General features: G+C 49.1%; 1 long non-coding RNA gene across 1 annotated transcript in view; it reads left to right on the top strand.

Moving 5' to 3' along the window:
• Window positions 1–14,000, top strand: part of LOC137156579 (uncharacterized) — a 33,849-nt gene extending 19,849 nt beyond the window's left edge. Inside the window, exons 2-3 of the long non-coding RNA XR_010920829.1 lie at window positions 11,373–11,516; window positions 13,904–14,000. This is a non-coding gene — a long non-coding RNA (uncharacterized lncRNA). The remainder of the gene's footprint in view (window positions 1–11,372; window positions 11,517–13,903) is intronic.
• The last annotated feature ends 1,794 nt before the right edge of the window (window positions 14,001–15,794 follow it).

Genomic DNA, 15,794 nt, shown 5'->3' with positions numbered 1-15,794 from the left:
TCCCATCGGGTGCTTTATCTGTTGGGACATGGATCTAGAAGGTCATTTTCTTCTGAGTAATCAGTGACTTGCAAACAAGTAATGCCTTTTCTTTTTTTTAACACAGTCAGTGGTTGGTTTGTGCCAGGGCTGAACTCCCAGCAACTCTGGGCCTGGCAGTTCACAGCCCTGCCACCTCAGATATGAAAGGAAAAAACAAATGGCGTAAGCCCTGGCACCTCTATCATTGCAAATTAAACACTGCACCGAATGCCTCTCCCCCTCCCCTTTTGCCCACTCGGTCCTTCCTAAATAGACTGCCTGAGCCAGCCGTTCCAATCACAGAAATCTCCCCCCCAGGTTTCAATGCCAGCACCTAACTCACCTTTACGCTTCTCAACAGTTCCCCTTGTTTGTTACCCAGGCTCCAAGCACGGGTGACGAGGCAAGTCAAGAATCTTCTCTCTTCGTGTCCTTTGTTTTCTTTAATTCATTTTGTTTTCAGCATCTCGGTTTTCGCTGCGTGCTCACTTCTTCCCTCTTTCCCCCTTCCCTTTTTTAAGTTGAACACCCTCCTGGCTACTCCAGCCAGCCTGTCCCTGAAGAGATTGGTCCCCTCCGACAGAGGTGGAGGCCATCCAGACTGTACAGCTCCCTCTCTCCAGAGAAGGTGAACCAAAGTTCCACACCACCAAAGCCCTCCACCACTTACCTAGCCAGAATCTTCTGCCGTCTGTCTTCCTTTGCTCACGGGGCAGGAAGGACCTCAGAGAAGATTGCTTGGACAGTCTTCTTCAGCAGGCTTCCGAGTTCCCTGCAGTCACCTGCAATCTGCGAGAGATCCTGGGACAGTGTCGTTAGTGCCAGTATGAACTGCCAACAATGGATCCTTTTCTGTTGAGCTCAGGAGCCTATCCAGGCATAGCGTGATGTCTCATGTCACCCCCATGATGGTTTCTCTGTCACAACAGGTGCTCATGCCCACATGGGGAGGTTCGGGTGTTTGCTAGGAATCCTGTCTGAGATCTCAGGCAGGTACCCATGCACCGAAGGGCTGTGGATTGTGCTCCTACACCTGGCTATGTCAGCCGTGCAATGCCTTGGTTCTCTAGCGGCACTCTTTGTTTGGCTGTCTGACATCAGGCTCTGTGAGTCTGCTTGACACCTGTTCTTACACAAGCTAGCACCTTCTAGCAGGAGGTTTGGACAGTCTCCTGGCCACAGATCCCGAGCACGTTCCTTATTGCAGCATCTGATCGCGCTAACCGAGTCTCCATTGCACCAGGCAGGCGTCGCTAGCGGGACAGTGCAGCTGCTCAACGATACTGGATGCTGCCAAAGAGACGCATGTTGCAGTAGCCGTAGCAGGAACCGGCCAAGAGAAACCAGTCTGGTCCTGCTGTGGATACAGGCAGCACACTGGAAGTGCGGGCTCAAGTGAGACCGCCTATGGTGCAATCCCCTGTGCAGCGGTTTCCCGGAGAGAGGGAGCTGGGAGGAGCGCAGAGCGTGACACGGCTCTATGCCCTTGTCTGCACTGTGGTACGGCCGTGTTTCTGTAACTAGGTTGAGCAACAGCCCTGTACAAGCTTGGTTCTGAGCAGCGCTAAATGCCGGTTACAAAATACAGCTGGCAGCCGTGCTGTGTGTGGGCACTGCTACCGTTTGTGCTGTGTTTGCTGCATCCCGGTTATGCCCTGGTCATGACCCTGTTGGAAAATGGCTGTGCGTGGATCTGCCCTCTTGCCTCACTCCGAACCTCAGGTGTCACCTGGGAAAGGAGGAAGGATTACTCCCTTCTTTGTTATGCAGGAGCAGATGCCTGTTGGGTGGAGTTCACCGGTATTAGGCAATCACCTGCCCCAAGAGACCACACAGGGAACCCACAGCCTGGTTGAGATTTGCAAAGCAGCGTGGACCTTTGAATGGGAGAAACGTGTCTAACCTGCCAAAATGGCTTTGAAAATCTCACCCCCTGTCCCACCTATGGCAGGAGAGCACCTCGGGTCGGCAGCAAATTGTCAGTCCCTTGAATGGTCGCTTACGACCTAGTTCTCGGTCTAGGAATAGTGTGACAGGGTGGTAAGGTAACACCTTGTATTGGACTAACTTCTGCTGGTGACAGAGACCAGCTGCACAGAGCTCTTCTTCTGGCCCACGGAGAGATCGCGCATGGGTGACTGCAGGATAGGTGCCAGGTGGCTTTTTATCCTGCATGGCCTGCCCGCTCCAAGCCTTCGCCAGAGCCAGGGCCTCTAGCAAGCTACCGCTGGCAGGCATTCTTTTGTTTGACATGGGTATGTACAAAAGAACGAGCCGGGGAGTTTCCTGTTGCCGCCCACTGTCTTGGTGACACATGGATGAAGAATGAGGATGAGTCACAAGCTAGTTTGAACAGCTAACCTGACAGCGCTGATGAGCAATGGCTGGATTAGTTCAGAGCTGGCAAGGTTAGGCCCAGATGTACCGAGATGAAAAAAAGCCAGCCCTTCCAGTCCGTTCCCTGGCAGGGATGCCGCCCTCCTGCCAGCAATGTCGGGAGGGCGGGGCAGAAAGCGGTTTGGCACCAAAAAAGAGGTTTGTGATGGGCTGTCACTGATATCATTGTTTTCCGCTCTTTGAGAGCAGCCAGACGTTGGGGCAGGTAGCGCTTTTTCGGACAATTGCTGCTGTCCTTAAAAACCTCGAAGGATGGAGATTCCACCACCTCCCCAGGTAACCCATCCCAGTGCTTCACCACCCCCCTAGGCTCTTATCCCGCCAATGAATGGCTGGCAGGGGGCCCAGTCCCACCCTGGACTCCAGGCCCCAACCCAGGGACCCGACAAGTAGCAGCCTTGTTCTGTGGCTTCAGGAAAGCTGCTGGCTTTCCTGGGTTACTTCCCCATGACCATTGACTTAACGTCCGGACCCTGCTCGGACAGGGGCCCTTCCTGGCCTCCTTGCCAAGGGAGGCTCTTGACAGCGGACAGCCCCACTGGGCGTGGTAGTGCGGAACCAAATGTGCAGTTCTATCTTCACCTTCGGGCAGGGTCTCTTCCCTCAGGCCTGGGAAAGGTCCTTTGCCCTCTTCGGGCAGGCTTTGTCCCTCCCCCAGGCTTTGTAGCTGCAGGGTTCTCTCCTGCCGGCGTCCTGCTCCTTCTCCGTAACCCTCCTGGTTTCCGACAGCGTCTTGCCGGCTCACACACTCTGGTGGCTCACCTCACTCCCACAACTCCAGCCGCACCCATTCTCTGCAGGGGAGGCTTTTAACAAGTCCAGGCCGGGGCCTTGAGTGGTTCCAGGTGTGTTAATTAACCTGGAGTAAGTAACCCCTGCTCAGCTACTAGGGGAGAAGGGACTGGCCATGCCTGGGGCTAATATATCGGCCTTCCAGCACTCTCCAGTAGCCATCTAGTCTGACCCTGTCACGCTATCTGACAGTCCATTCAGCCAACCCATACTTTTTAAACTTGCTAACACGAATACTGTGGGAGACGGTATCAAAAGCTTTGCTAAAGTCAAGATATATCACGTCCACCGCTTTCCCCACATCCACAGAGCCAGTCACCTCATCATGGAAGGCAACCAGGTGGGTCAGGCATGATTTGCCCTTGGTGAATCCATGATCAGCCACTTATAGCCAAACATACACAGCCCAACGGCTCGATCAAATAACGAGCGATCCCCTTGCATCCACCTCCCTTTGGGATTCATCTGGCCCTGCAACCTTTGCCAAATATGCAGAGACTGTGGTGGGTCAGCTGCCGGTCACCGTCGGCTATATCCTCGTCTAGCCAAATGCCATGGGGAAAATAATGGAATGAGTCTGTGTATTGAGGTCCAGAGAGGTGAGGGATTGACCCTGTTTTGACCAATATGATTTTAGGTCAGCGATACTCAGACTGAGGCCTGAGAGCCCCAAGTAGCTCTTTAATAAGTGTCTCCTGTGGCTCTTTGCAGCGCATGATATTGAAACGTGGCGTGATTTCATCATTTACCAGTCAGGAGGCTTTTACCATGTTGCTAACCAATTCTAGTCGATAAAACAATAATACGGAGTCAGTCCTTTTGCTGTGAGAATAAGATATATAAACTAACTATTTCCCCTGTCGTGCTGCTTAAATATGAATCTACAGTAAATGAAACCATGAATTCACACTACTTGGCTTGGTTGGGTGATGTTGATCGCTAATTCGGCTCCTGCACCACTGTGGTCTGAGTGTCACTGGTTTAGGTGTTTAGGGCTGGGACTGCCTTGATCGTCTCACAAGAAATATTTTTCTGAATGTCTCTCACTCGTCTTTCTCGTGCGCTTCTCCAGCTTACTCTTCAGAGGCCTGGCTTAAAGGTCATGTGTCTTCCAGCTGGCCAGCAGATATCTGTGGGGCAGGAAGCTGCAAAGGTAGGAACACCCAGTGGGATTTTTCAAAAGCACCTGAACAGGTGAGGTGCCTAACTCCCATTGCCATCCATAGGCGTTAGGTGCTGAGGATTTCACTTAGCAGCAGGGCGCCTCGGGGACAAGTGCCCAACATCTAAGTGCTTTGAGGGTCTGGGTTGAAGTGCAGAGACAAAGATCAGAACTCCTCGAACACCCACCTCTGAAGCAAAGTCAAGGCAGGCGCTCAGCTAGCCAGAGAAGCCTGATCTCAGGGTCTGAGCGGAGGAGGGGGAGGGAGGCACAGCTGCAGTTCCAGCCATGGTTCTGACACTGGCTCCCTGGGCAAGTCACTTAACTTCTCTGCCTTGGTTTCCCCACCTCCATCTCTAAAGCAGGGATAATAACGGTACATACTTGCCCACCTTACAGGGATATTGGGAGAAGTAATTTCAGGGAATGGGAATCAAGACCTGGTGGGCGGGTCAGAGATGAGAAAAGTTTCCTTAAATGTTTTGAAAAATCAAGGCTGCCGATATTGCTGAGATGCTAAATGATCTCTCTGAATCCGTCTTCACCACAGATGATGGTGGGCAGCTACCTGCCCGGGGCCTCCTTTCTCCTGGAGATAAAGATGAGATATTATCAGAGATTGAAAGGTCTGAAGAAGAGGTGCTGGAACAAACTGATTAGTTTATAAAGTAGTAAGTCACCAGGCCCAGCTGGGATGCATCCCAATATTCTGAAGGACCTTAGCTATGACGTGGCTGAGCTTTTAACAAAAATATGCAATCTCTCCTTAAAAACACAGTGAGTGTGGCAGAGGTTAGAGGGGAGCAAATGTTGTACCCATATTTAAAAAAGACTCAATGGGTGATCCATGGAATCATAGCCCCATAAACCTTCCATCTGTGCCCGTTACATTGATTGAAATGATCATTAAAAATGGAATTAAAAAAAAAAACCCTTGGAATGATCTGATAGGGTCTCACCAGCCTGGATTCTGCAAAGGAAAATCACGCCTCACCAACCCTGTAGAATTCTTTGAACATGTCAGCAAAGCAGTGGGTAAAAGGAGGCATCATTTATTTAGACTCCAAAAAGCCCTGGACAAGGTCCAGCGCAAAAGGCTGCTAAAGACGCGGCATCGCCCTGGGGTGAGGCGCAAAGTGTGGTCATGGATTAAAAAAACTGACGGTGAGACAGAGCGCAAAGAGCAGGATTAAATGAGCCATTTTTTTTCATGGCCAAAGGTTAACAGTGGGGGCAAGAGATGAGTCCCTCCCTCTGCTCAGGGTCCTCCACCACGAACCCTCTCCTGGAGTCAGGGACCCAAACCAGATCAGGCACTGCGGTAGCCCTGGCCTAGCAACTGGAACACACACCCCTGCTCATGCTCAAGACCTCTCCGACGCTCACCCTCCATGTCCCTGGGCGCCCAGCTCTCATGTGCCTGTGCTGTTCTGCCCTCCCCCCCCCATTGGGGGCCTGCATCCAGGCCTCCTGCTGGGGGCCTGAGCTAGGTGATCACCCGCATGGTTGGAGAATCCAGCTTCGGGGTCTCCTGGGCTTCGGCCGGAGCGAGGCTTCTGAGGTGAGGCAGCGTCAGCGTCCAGGTGCCTTTGCAACTGCTGACCATTGGGGACTTAGACACCCATGCTGCTGCGTCCCTGCGGCGCGTCTGGTGAAGACGCTCTGTGCTGACAGGGGAGAGCTCTCCAGTCGGCCTCACAAATCCCCCTCGGTGGGAGGCGGCAGCTTGGGCGGTGGGAGACGCTCCCCCGCTGACATGGCGCTGCTGGCGCTTAGGTCGGTGCAATTGATGTCCTTCAGGCGGGTGGCTTACACCCCTCCCGGGCGAGGGCAATTCTACCGCAGTAAGTGGCCGTGTAGACGTGGCCAATGAGAATCAATCCAAGCTACAGCTCTGGTTGGAAAGTGCGCAGAGAGATTGAGTTGCCATAGCCACTGCCAAGGTTTGGACCATTGCCATTTTCAACTTTAGATTGTGCAGTAGTTAAACCACGATTTTACTACTCCGTTCCCCTTTGTCCTTCCTGAACTTCTCATCCCCACCACCTCTCTGCACATCTCCGTGCCAAGATGAGTCACTCCCCCAGGATTAGCTCTTCTGTCTCCGTCTTCCTTGTCAGTGTTGCCCAGACTAGTTTTGGAGAAAGAACTGACACTCCCCAAACAATGGAGCTGTATTACAAGTGACAGGAAGAAAACACCTCCCGGACTGAGCAGGGACCACCCCATCTCCTCTAGACAGTAAAGAAAAGCCTCTGCGTGGAGCTTGCTTGCTTTGGCATTTGTCTGATCTGCCTTTCGCACAGCAATTATAATATTAGTCCGACAGTGATGGACACTCCCTGGTACCTTTGGGATTTCTCCCTGCCGTGATACTTTCAACCAACTGGCCAAAGGCAGCAAGTTCTCTGCTGCCAAGTCCAGGGCCTGGAACGCACCCCTCTGTGCTGCCTACAGTCCCCAGAAAGCCCAGCGTCTGCTTACACACTGAAATAAGGGACGGATGCCCAGAGCACCCAAACTCAGCAAGCAGCCACAAATCTGAAAAAGGCGACAGCGCGTGCATGTGTGTACACATATGTATAGGGTGGGCACATGTGTATAGTGTTGCATGTGTATGTAAATGTATCTGAATAGTGCGTGCACATGGATAGTGTGGTGTGCCTGAGTGTGTGTGTGTGTGTGTTAATTTAGATGGCATACACGGGCCAAAAGTGTTGACATAACCCAGTCCCTGTCCAACATTAAACCGTGTTGAACAAGGCTCAGGGTTGGGTGTACAGAGACCTTAGCCCGCTTAGTACCATGGGAAACACTATTAAAAATCCTCTTAACCCTTCATTGAGGATACAGGAAAGAAGGAAAAACAGCTAAAGCCTTTCGCATGTAAAGTATGAAGTCAGGCTTTTGTTTGTACAACATCCCCGCTTCCCTTTCCCGTGAGCTGGAGAGCGTTTTTAGAAGGGAAAACCCCTTTATTTGACAGTCTCAGTCTGTTTTAAGAGTGTTCCTAAATCTCCTTTTTGGGGAAAAGAGAAGTTCGGTGAGCTGGGCTGGAGTGTCATCGTTGCTGCTGTTTAAAAGTCCGATCCTCTTTCCTGGAGAACAAAACAAGGCAAACACCCATCAAAGGAGGAGAGAGAGACAGAAAATGCGGCATCTATCTCTGGTGGGGACTCTCACTTACAACCTCCCTGCTGGGTAAGCCCAGGCGTGGCACTTGGTCTGACCAGCCACTATGAGACCAGACAGACAAACACTTGTTACTGTTTAATTTATCAGTTTGTTCCAAAACTTCCTCTAATGACACCTCAATCCGAATCAATTCCTCAGATTTCTCACCTAAAAAGAATGGCTTAGGTGTGGGAATCTGCCTCTCAACCTCCACAGTGAAGACTGATGCAAAGAATTCATTTAGCGTCTCCACAATGGCTTAGTCTTCCTTTGAGTGCTCCTTTAGCACCTCCGTCATCCAGCAGCTCCCCTGATTGATTGACAGGCTTCCTGCATCTGTACTTAAAAAAAAAAAAAACCCAAAACATTGCTGTTAGTTTTTGTGTCTTTTGCTACTCTTCAGATTCTTTTTTGGCCTGCCTAATTGAGTTGCCAGGGTTTATGCTTCTTTCTATTTTCCTTAGTAGGATTTGAAGTCTAATTTTTAAAGGATGCCTTTTTGCCTCAAACCACCTCTTTTACTCTGTTTAGCCATGGTAGCTGGTTTTGGTGGTCTTACTATGAATTTGAGCCTCTATTATGGTGCTTTTTAAGAGTTTCCATGCAACTTGCAGGCATTTCACTCTTTTGATGGTTCCTTTTAATTTCCATTTAACTCTTTTTTTCATTTTTGTGTAGTTGCCCTTTTTGAAGTTAATTCCTACTGTGGTGGACTTCTTTGGTATTTTCCCCCCCACAAGGAAGTTTAAATTTAATTACATTATGGTTACTATTACCGGGCAGTTCATCTATATTCACCTCTTGGACAACATCCTGTGTTTCACCTAGGACTAAATCAAGAATTGCCTCCCTTTGTGGGTTCCAGGCACAAGAAGCCATCATTAATAGTGTCTAGAAACTTTATCTCTGCATCCCATCTTTCAGTAACACATTCCCAGTCAATATGGGGATAGTTGAAATCCCCCATTATTACTGAGTTTTCTATTTTGATAGCTTCTCTAAGCTCCCTGAACATTTCAGTCACCACCCTTATCCCGGTCAGATGGTCGGTAGTATATTCCTATCGCTATACTCTTATTCCAGCATGGAATTACTATCCATAGAGATTCTGTGGTACAGTTTGATTAATTTAACATTTTTACTGTATTTGACTTTACACTTTCTTTCACATAGAGTCTCACTCCCCCACCAGCATGACCTATTTTGTCATTTCTATATATTTTGTACCGTGGTATTACAGTATCCCATTTTTGTGGATGACAACTTCATTACTAGTAACAGTTATGAGATCTTAAATAAATTATTTCTGGAAGAAATAATGGCAAATAATGGTCTAGCATCTGGCAAATCTGTGATTTGCATTGAAAGAAACATAACCTGAATAAGCAAAACTACCGAAGCCAGGTGAGAGGAATGAGATCGGAGCAGCTGATATTTTTAGAAATCATTTTGCCTGTGTTCTTGGATCATTTCCCTATTTCTTTGCTATCACAGGATGTGAGATGACTGGGCTGGAACTCGCATGTCAACCATAGGATGAAGCTCACTTTAACAGATCTCTATTAATGAGAATGAACCTTCTTAACAATGTGTTTTCTTGCTCTACATCAAAAAATACGGCACAATCTTTGACAGACAAAAATGAAAAGATGTTTTAAATGCTAATAAAATGGACTGACAATGGAAATGCTAAAATTGGGATGTTCAAAATTAAGGCAGAGAGTCAGTCTCTTAAAACTTACCTTGCTATTGAAATATGCACCCAACCGACAGAAGAATGCTTTTAAAAACATGTACTACTTGGATTTATGCACATATAGGGCACGTGCATATCAAAAAGCAGAGGGGCAAGTCCTTTGCTGCCATAAATCATCATAGATCCTTTGGTTCAATTGGACTCCTGTCATTCATGCAGATGACGACTGGCCAAGGAGCTGTACGGTCGGTCAAAAGAAGAACGTTCCTGACCATGTGCAATAACCACTTTTCCTCACTTAGGACCAAATGTTGTGGTCCTTACTTGAGCAAACTGACTTCCAGGGGAGTTCTGCTCCAGTAAGGACTGCAGGATTGGGCCATCATATCCCAATGATTTATCGAGCTGGCCAGAAAATGTTGACACAAACAAAATTTCCACAAAAAATTTGCCGTTTTTGTTCCCCATTTTCCAACAAGCTCCAACCATGAAACGTTGTTTTCAAAATACCTAAAGGGGCTATTTAGCACATTATGTCTTTGCAATTACAGCTATTTTTAGTTCTATGGACTTAAAACTCCCTAACCAACATCTATCCAAACCCTGCCTCATTGATAACACTTTTCCATCACGACCGGCATGACAAAAGTGGCTCTACGTCCTACCAACATGCACCAACCCTACCCCCAGCAGTTTCCTTCAATCCAAAAAGGGGGAAGAACCACGATTCCATAAAGCCTTTTTAGAACATCATAGTGCTAATCTCGAGGGTTCTCAGATGCCACAGTGATGGGCACTAGTATAAAACCCTAACAGATTACTGGAGTGGCATTATCAAGCTACTGAAAAGTGCTTGGAGATTGACAACGTTTAGTCATTTGCCCTCAGAGAGATTTGGTAAAGTGGGATTAAGATTGCGGTGTCTCTAGACTGTAAATTAAGGCTGGACAAGGCAGGTTTACAGTGAAGTGATGTGGGAAAGGAAGAGTGATTATGAACTGCATGGAGAGCTTATGATATGAAAGTGTTGCAGTCTCTTGGCTGAAGCAGGGATATGGCTTGATCTTTGGTCTGCATGTGGAATGTGAGAAGAAAGCAAGATGCTGTATCTGGTTCAGAAACAGGAGGGTGAAGTGCAGAATGCTCTGGCTAGGAGCTGGCTAATATAGAAAGTGTGGGTGGTTTGCATGAATAGACAGTGCAGGATAGTTAAGTGGAGACGCGTTGTTCCTAGCAGAAGGATAGAAGAGTTATGCTGTGCAGGTGACATGTCCCAGGACTATGTTGGGAGGTGTTAGATGGTCAGGGATGTGCGCAGAGTGAAGCTGATTTCCTGACATTCAAATATTTTGGTGATTTTTTTTTTTTTAAATTGCAATATTCTAATGAACTTTTAAATATAAAATTGTATATTGTCCACACAAAAACTGTGTTAAAAAGTATTATTTAGGTGGCAAAGTCAAGCACATAAACATCAAGAAATGTCAGAATAAAGTTTGCCCATACCAAAATTAAAATTACTTTCTCTGTGAAAATTAAAATCTCATTTAAAAATCAATTATTTTAATCATTCCAATTATTGTTATTTGTAAAACTTGTTTTAGTAATAAATTGGTCTTATCTTCACTGTTCCGTTTGCGCACCAGCCAACCTGTGAAAGGAACATTTGGCTCTCTGATACACTGGTGTAATTTCAGACCATGGATTTAGACTGTTGTAATTTATAAACAGAAGTCGACCCAGAATGAGCCAGGGCTCCCTGCCCCATTCATTATGTTCTCTTAGCTTCATTCATTGTGAACCATTCACCCCATGCAGTAAATGAGGCAAGGATCTGGCAGAAATAATAATGTGTGTGAAAGTAATTAATGACTGTATCTTCTTTTTTTCTTTTTCTTTTCTTCTGTTTTTTCTTCTTTTTTCAAAAATCGGAAGACAAAGAACATGATATAATTGTTTTAAAATAAAATCTCCTAATTGTTGGGCCAATCTCATGATTTTGTGGGAGGGCTAACTCAAACTTCTGAGGCTGGCCATGCTGGTTTCCTCACTTCTGTTCACTTCTCATTCCAATCACTTTTGGCCTTCATTGCGTCACTGAGAAATCATATCCAACTTTGGCTTCCACAGGGTTTTCTTCCGGCCGGCCTCCAGTCAACACTTGCTGTTAGGATCCTGCTTATCTGAATGTTATGATGGGGCCAACCCTGAGAAAGGCGTACAGCATGTCTTCTCATTCCCAAGTCTCTCATCTCTGCTATCTAAAGGCCTGGGGTAAGTCTCCTGAGATATTTACTATCAAATCCATCAACTAGTTGAATCATAGCCTCTGTCAGCTCAATGCATTTAGATTAATTCATGTTTGTAAAGTTCTTTGACCATATAATGTGTTATGAAAGTGTTCAAGTGTGGCTCTGCTCTGAAAATGGCCGGGTGGTGTTCCTTGTTCATGAGGTGAAGGAAGCCCTATAAAGACTTCTCTATTCTCTTGTTGGTAGGATATTTAGCCTCCATCATTGCCTGGGCCATTGCCTTTTCTCTCTGCTCCATAAAAATACCTATTTTATTTCTCTGTATTCTTAGCAATGTTTGTTTGGGTCCATACTCACACCTTTTGTCATTACCATCTCTTGAAATGCTGCTCAAAAGTGCTTCAGAAGTTCTTTCCAAGCCTTCTTGAAAACCACCATGGTTTTCATGCGCTTTCAGCAGACAGTCCATCAGTCTCCGAAAAATAGCTGGTGCATCTTATAACCCAAAGAGCATTGCTCTGAACTGAGAATTCCCCCAGGAGCATAGGGAAATGGGTTATGAATGTGTGAAGCTGGGTCCAAGGATATTTACCACTAGCCTTTATTAAGGTCTGTTGTTGCAATATTCCTTGCCCCGATAAGTGGGACTGAAACGGTGTATAAACTGGTGTAGGCTCCCTGAGAAGTAGTGAATTTCAGCTGTGCTCAAGCCAGCTCCTCATCCAGCCATAACTTCCAAATAAAGCTGGACTGGGTCGCTGATTTGTTAGTATTATTATGGAATTAAACTTCATTAACCTGTAAGCGGACTGACCAAACTGGTGATTTGATAGGCAAACTATAAAGAGCCTGTTCTCACGCTGGCAGCCTAGGAGCTATTCAAAGACGCTGGCCGGGAGATTTTCATGAGGAGCCGACATATAGTGGCGTGGGTGGGACAGCAGTGATGCAAAACTCACCAGGCCTGCAATCAAGCATAGCATGCAATTTTCAGCTTCCAAAGAGACCATTGAAGTGCTTTGTTTATTCCCTGTAAGAGTCTGGCTTCCCTTTTTAATGGACATGATGGATTTACATAGCTGCTGTTCGCAAAATAGCAACATTTGGCAAGACCCTGACCTTGTCACTGTTCAGTGGTAACTATTTTAACAGAAGACAAAAACAATCTCCGGTGTTGAATCTAGAAACTCAGGGTTGGTTCCTTAGCTCCTATCTTTGCTGCCCATGGTGTTGTCTGCTGCGTTTTGTTGTTCAAAGTCTTTCATAGTTAAAGTAATCAGTTATTAAATAAGTTTAATCTGCTGCTTAAACGTGGTGATTTGGGTTAACAGGACACTGGATGAATGGTGTGTTGTCTAGGACTGAGGAAGGGTTAGTATGCGCTATTCCTAATACTGAGGGCAAACTCTCAATGTATTTCCTCTGAGTGAAGGTCATTTCTTCCGCACACAAAGTATTCAGTCAGGTTCTGGGTGGGGGAGGAGGTTGTTGAGGTGAAATCCACCTGAGCTATCCAGACTCTGGCTCTGGGCTTTTCACACAGCCAAACATCCCCTGCTTGCATGCATGCACTTATGTGCACGCATGCACGCACCCACCCACCCTGTAGACTCTGTATCATTGGCATGAGGCGCTAACACCACTAGATGCAGATAAATGGGCACCCAGTGGAACCACTTCCATTTTATACAGCGAACGAGGCTTTCCATGCTCGTGGCTGCACCCGCTCCGGCTCTCCCCTCCCGCAGCCCTGAGGCAGGGCTTAGGTTGTGCACTAGATCTGTACTGAGATGGTTTTCTTCCCCACTGGGCCTGCCTGAGTGGATGAGAGGATCCGGCCTGGCCTCTTCTGTGTCCATATTTGTAACCGCTAGTGGTAGTCAGATAGCAAAAGGGATATGAGTCTGCACCATTTAGATCTTGTAGAGAGCAGAACTTCCCTTTGTTCTAAGCCATTGGTTCTCAGACTGGGGGCTGTGACCCCCTTAGGGTTAGATGGAGGTCATGAGCTGTGTGCTCCGACCCGGCCAGGCGCAGGGCTGAGAGTCTCCCTGTTTCCTCCCAGCAGAGGGAGGGAGGCAAGCGGTGACACACACAGAGACTGCTCCCCCCGCTCCCCCCCGCACCATTCCTCCACACTCCCCCCTTGGCCCGTACATCATTTAAACTGTGAAATTTGGATGGAAAAATGTTGACCCAGATTTATCTTTCAAAACTTTATTTGTTAAAGAGGCAGTTTTTTATTGTGGCCAACGCTGATCCAAATTTAGCACACTTTCCCTCACATTAAAGGACTGGAGGTCATTTTTTTTTTTAAATCAGCAACAGATTGACTTAAGCAGGATGAACAATCGACCTCGTGCAGATGAGGCATAACTAAAAACATCTGTCTTTTTGTTCTCTTTTTAGAAACCAGAGCGAGGCCCTTTTTTTTAGGGCCCGCTCCTTGGGTTGCACCCAGCTGTACCACCTTGACTGACAGATTTTAAGGGCTAAGACACCCCCCCCCCCCAATGATTCCTGCACCAGACTCAGCACTTATATCTGAGCTATAGCAGACCCTTTGTGTCCCCTCTTCATCTAAATGTTCCCCTTTTCATTCCTCCTCACCAGCTATGTCCACCTGCAATAGCCCCCAGGAGCGAGCGGGTGGGCCGCTGGGTGGGTGTGTTTTCTACTGAGTCAGGGGCTGGCACTTGTGCTCCCTGACTGGCCAATGGACTGACAGTAGTGAACTGAGCAGATATTCCTGCACGCCCATGCACACCCTTCTGCACGCCTGAACGTTCATGCAAAGAACAGCCATCCCCCAGACATGAGCGCCGAGCCCATCCTGTTCACAAGGCAAGTGACTGAGGAGGGGGAGGAACACAGCTGAGCCTTCCCCCTGTGAATGGCGGTTGGCGGAGGCTGTTTTTGCAGTGTCCAACCTGCTCTGCTGATGGCCCAAAGCCTGCCCTGACCTCTGTAGGGAGCAGGGGCAGAGTCAGCGGCTGGAGAGGCCTGTGCACAAAGCCCCCTGCAGCTCAGGACAGGATGCCCAGAGGCACCCCGGGAACACACAGGGACAGGAATAGGTTTTGCTACCCCTCTGACCAGGGGCAGTGAGTTGGCATGGGCCAGTGATGACAGCATGCCTGTCTCACTCGATGCTGAGGGCTACCCCTGGCCTGGCCCTCAAAGCCACACCCTCCTGGGGGGGTCCATTGCGCAGGGCCGCACAGTTGCCAGCCGGCTCCTCCTCGCAGTTTTGTGAGTGCTCGTGGGGGACTGGGCCTGGCAGTCGAACCCTGGTGCAGAGCAGCCCACGCCCTTTTCCTGCCCTGTTTACCAGCCGGGCCCAGCTAAAAATCTGGTAGAGAAGGGGACAAGGAGTGGAGTGAAAACGCAGAGAGCTCTCATACTTTTTGTACTGGTGCCTCCTTTCACACAGCAAGACTCCGAGTGCCACCCCCTCCCTCCCATGGGTGCTGCCCCAGTGGGTGCCCCCCTTCACCCCTAACCCCCTGCACTCCCTCCTGCGCCCACCTGGGGAAACTGAGTGGCTGGTAGTGCTGCTGGCTTCCCCCTCCACCGCTGCTGCTCCGTGCACCCCAGCGGTCTGTGAGGGGGGCAGGCGAGGAGCAAAGGCCTGGGCTCCCTGCACCCAAGTCACTTTCCCCACCTGGGCTGGGTCAGGGGAATGCAGAGAGCAGCAGCTCCTGCTGCTCGCCGCCCAGCCCAGCCCAGCTGGGGAAAGTGAGCCCGGCATTGCTCCTCCCTCCCCCATCTCACCAGCACAGAACCGACCCCCAGTTCTGCTCCGGGGCAGGAGCTGGTCCGATGACAGAGAAGCCCGCACGCAGCTCGCGGTAGCTGGGGACGCGCACCCAGCGCCCGGTTTGCAATGCAGCTGGTGCGGCAGGGAGTGTATCGCAGCCAGCAGGCGGGGCAGCTCAGACGCGGCTCATGGTAACTCAGTCCGGTAGCCGTGCCCCGGGCCCAGAGAAACCCGCTTCTAACCCGCCCAGCCCGCGCCTCCCGTCGATCTCACACGGCTCTCCCCGTTTGGACTCCGGTTCTCCGCGCAGCGCCGCGGTCGCCCTGCTCCGAGTCCCAGCCCAGCCCCGCCGCGCTTTGTTTCTGAACTGATCAGAGCGGGACGCGCCCTCTCTGTCTGCTTGCTGTAGAACCGGAGCCGGGCAGGGGGCCGCTTGTCAGGCACCTTTGGTTACCGCTGTTCGCTGTAATTGGCCGCGTTGCTCCCAGCGTGCCAGGCGCTGCACACGCCGACGGGAACGCCCGGCCCCTTCTCCAGCTC

The sequence above is a fragment of the Emydura macquarii genome, unplaced genomic scaffold (assembly GCF_026122565.2).
Source record: "Emydura macquarii macquarii isolate MOO-44397 ecotype Brisbane River unplaced genomic scaffold, CSIRO-AGI_Emac_v2 contig_1451, whole genome shotgun sequence".
In the NCBI taxonomy this organism is placed as follows: Eukaryota; Metazoa; Chordata; order Testudines; family Chelidae; genus Emydura; species Emydura macquarii.
Note: the sequence above shows the minus strand (reverse complement) of the source record. Positions and strands in the feature narration are given on the sequence as shown.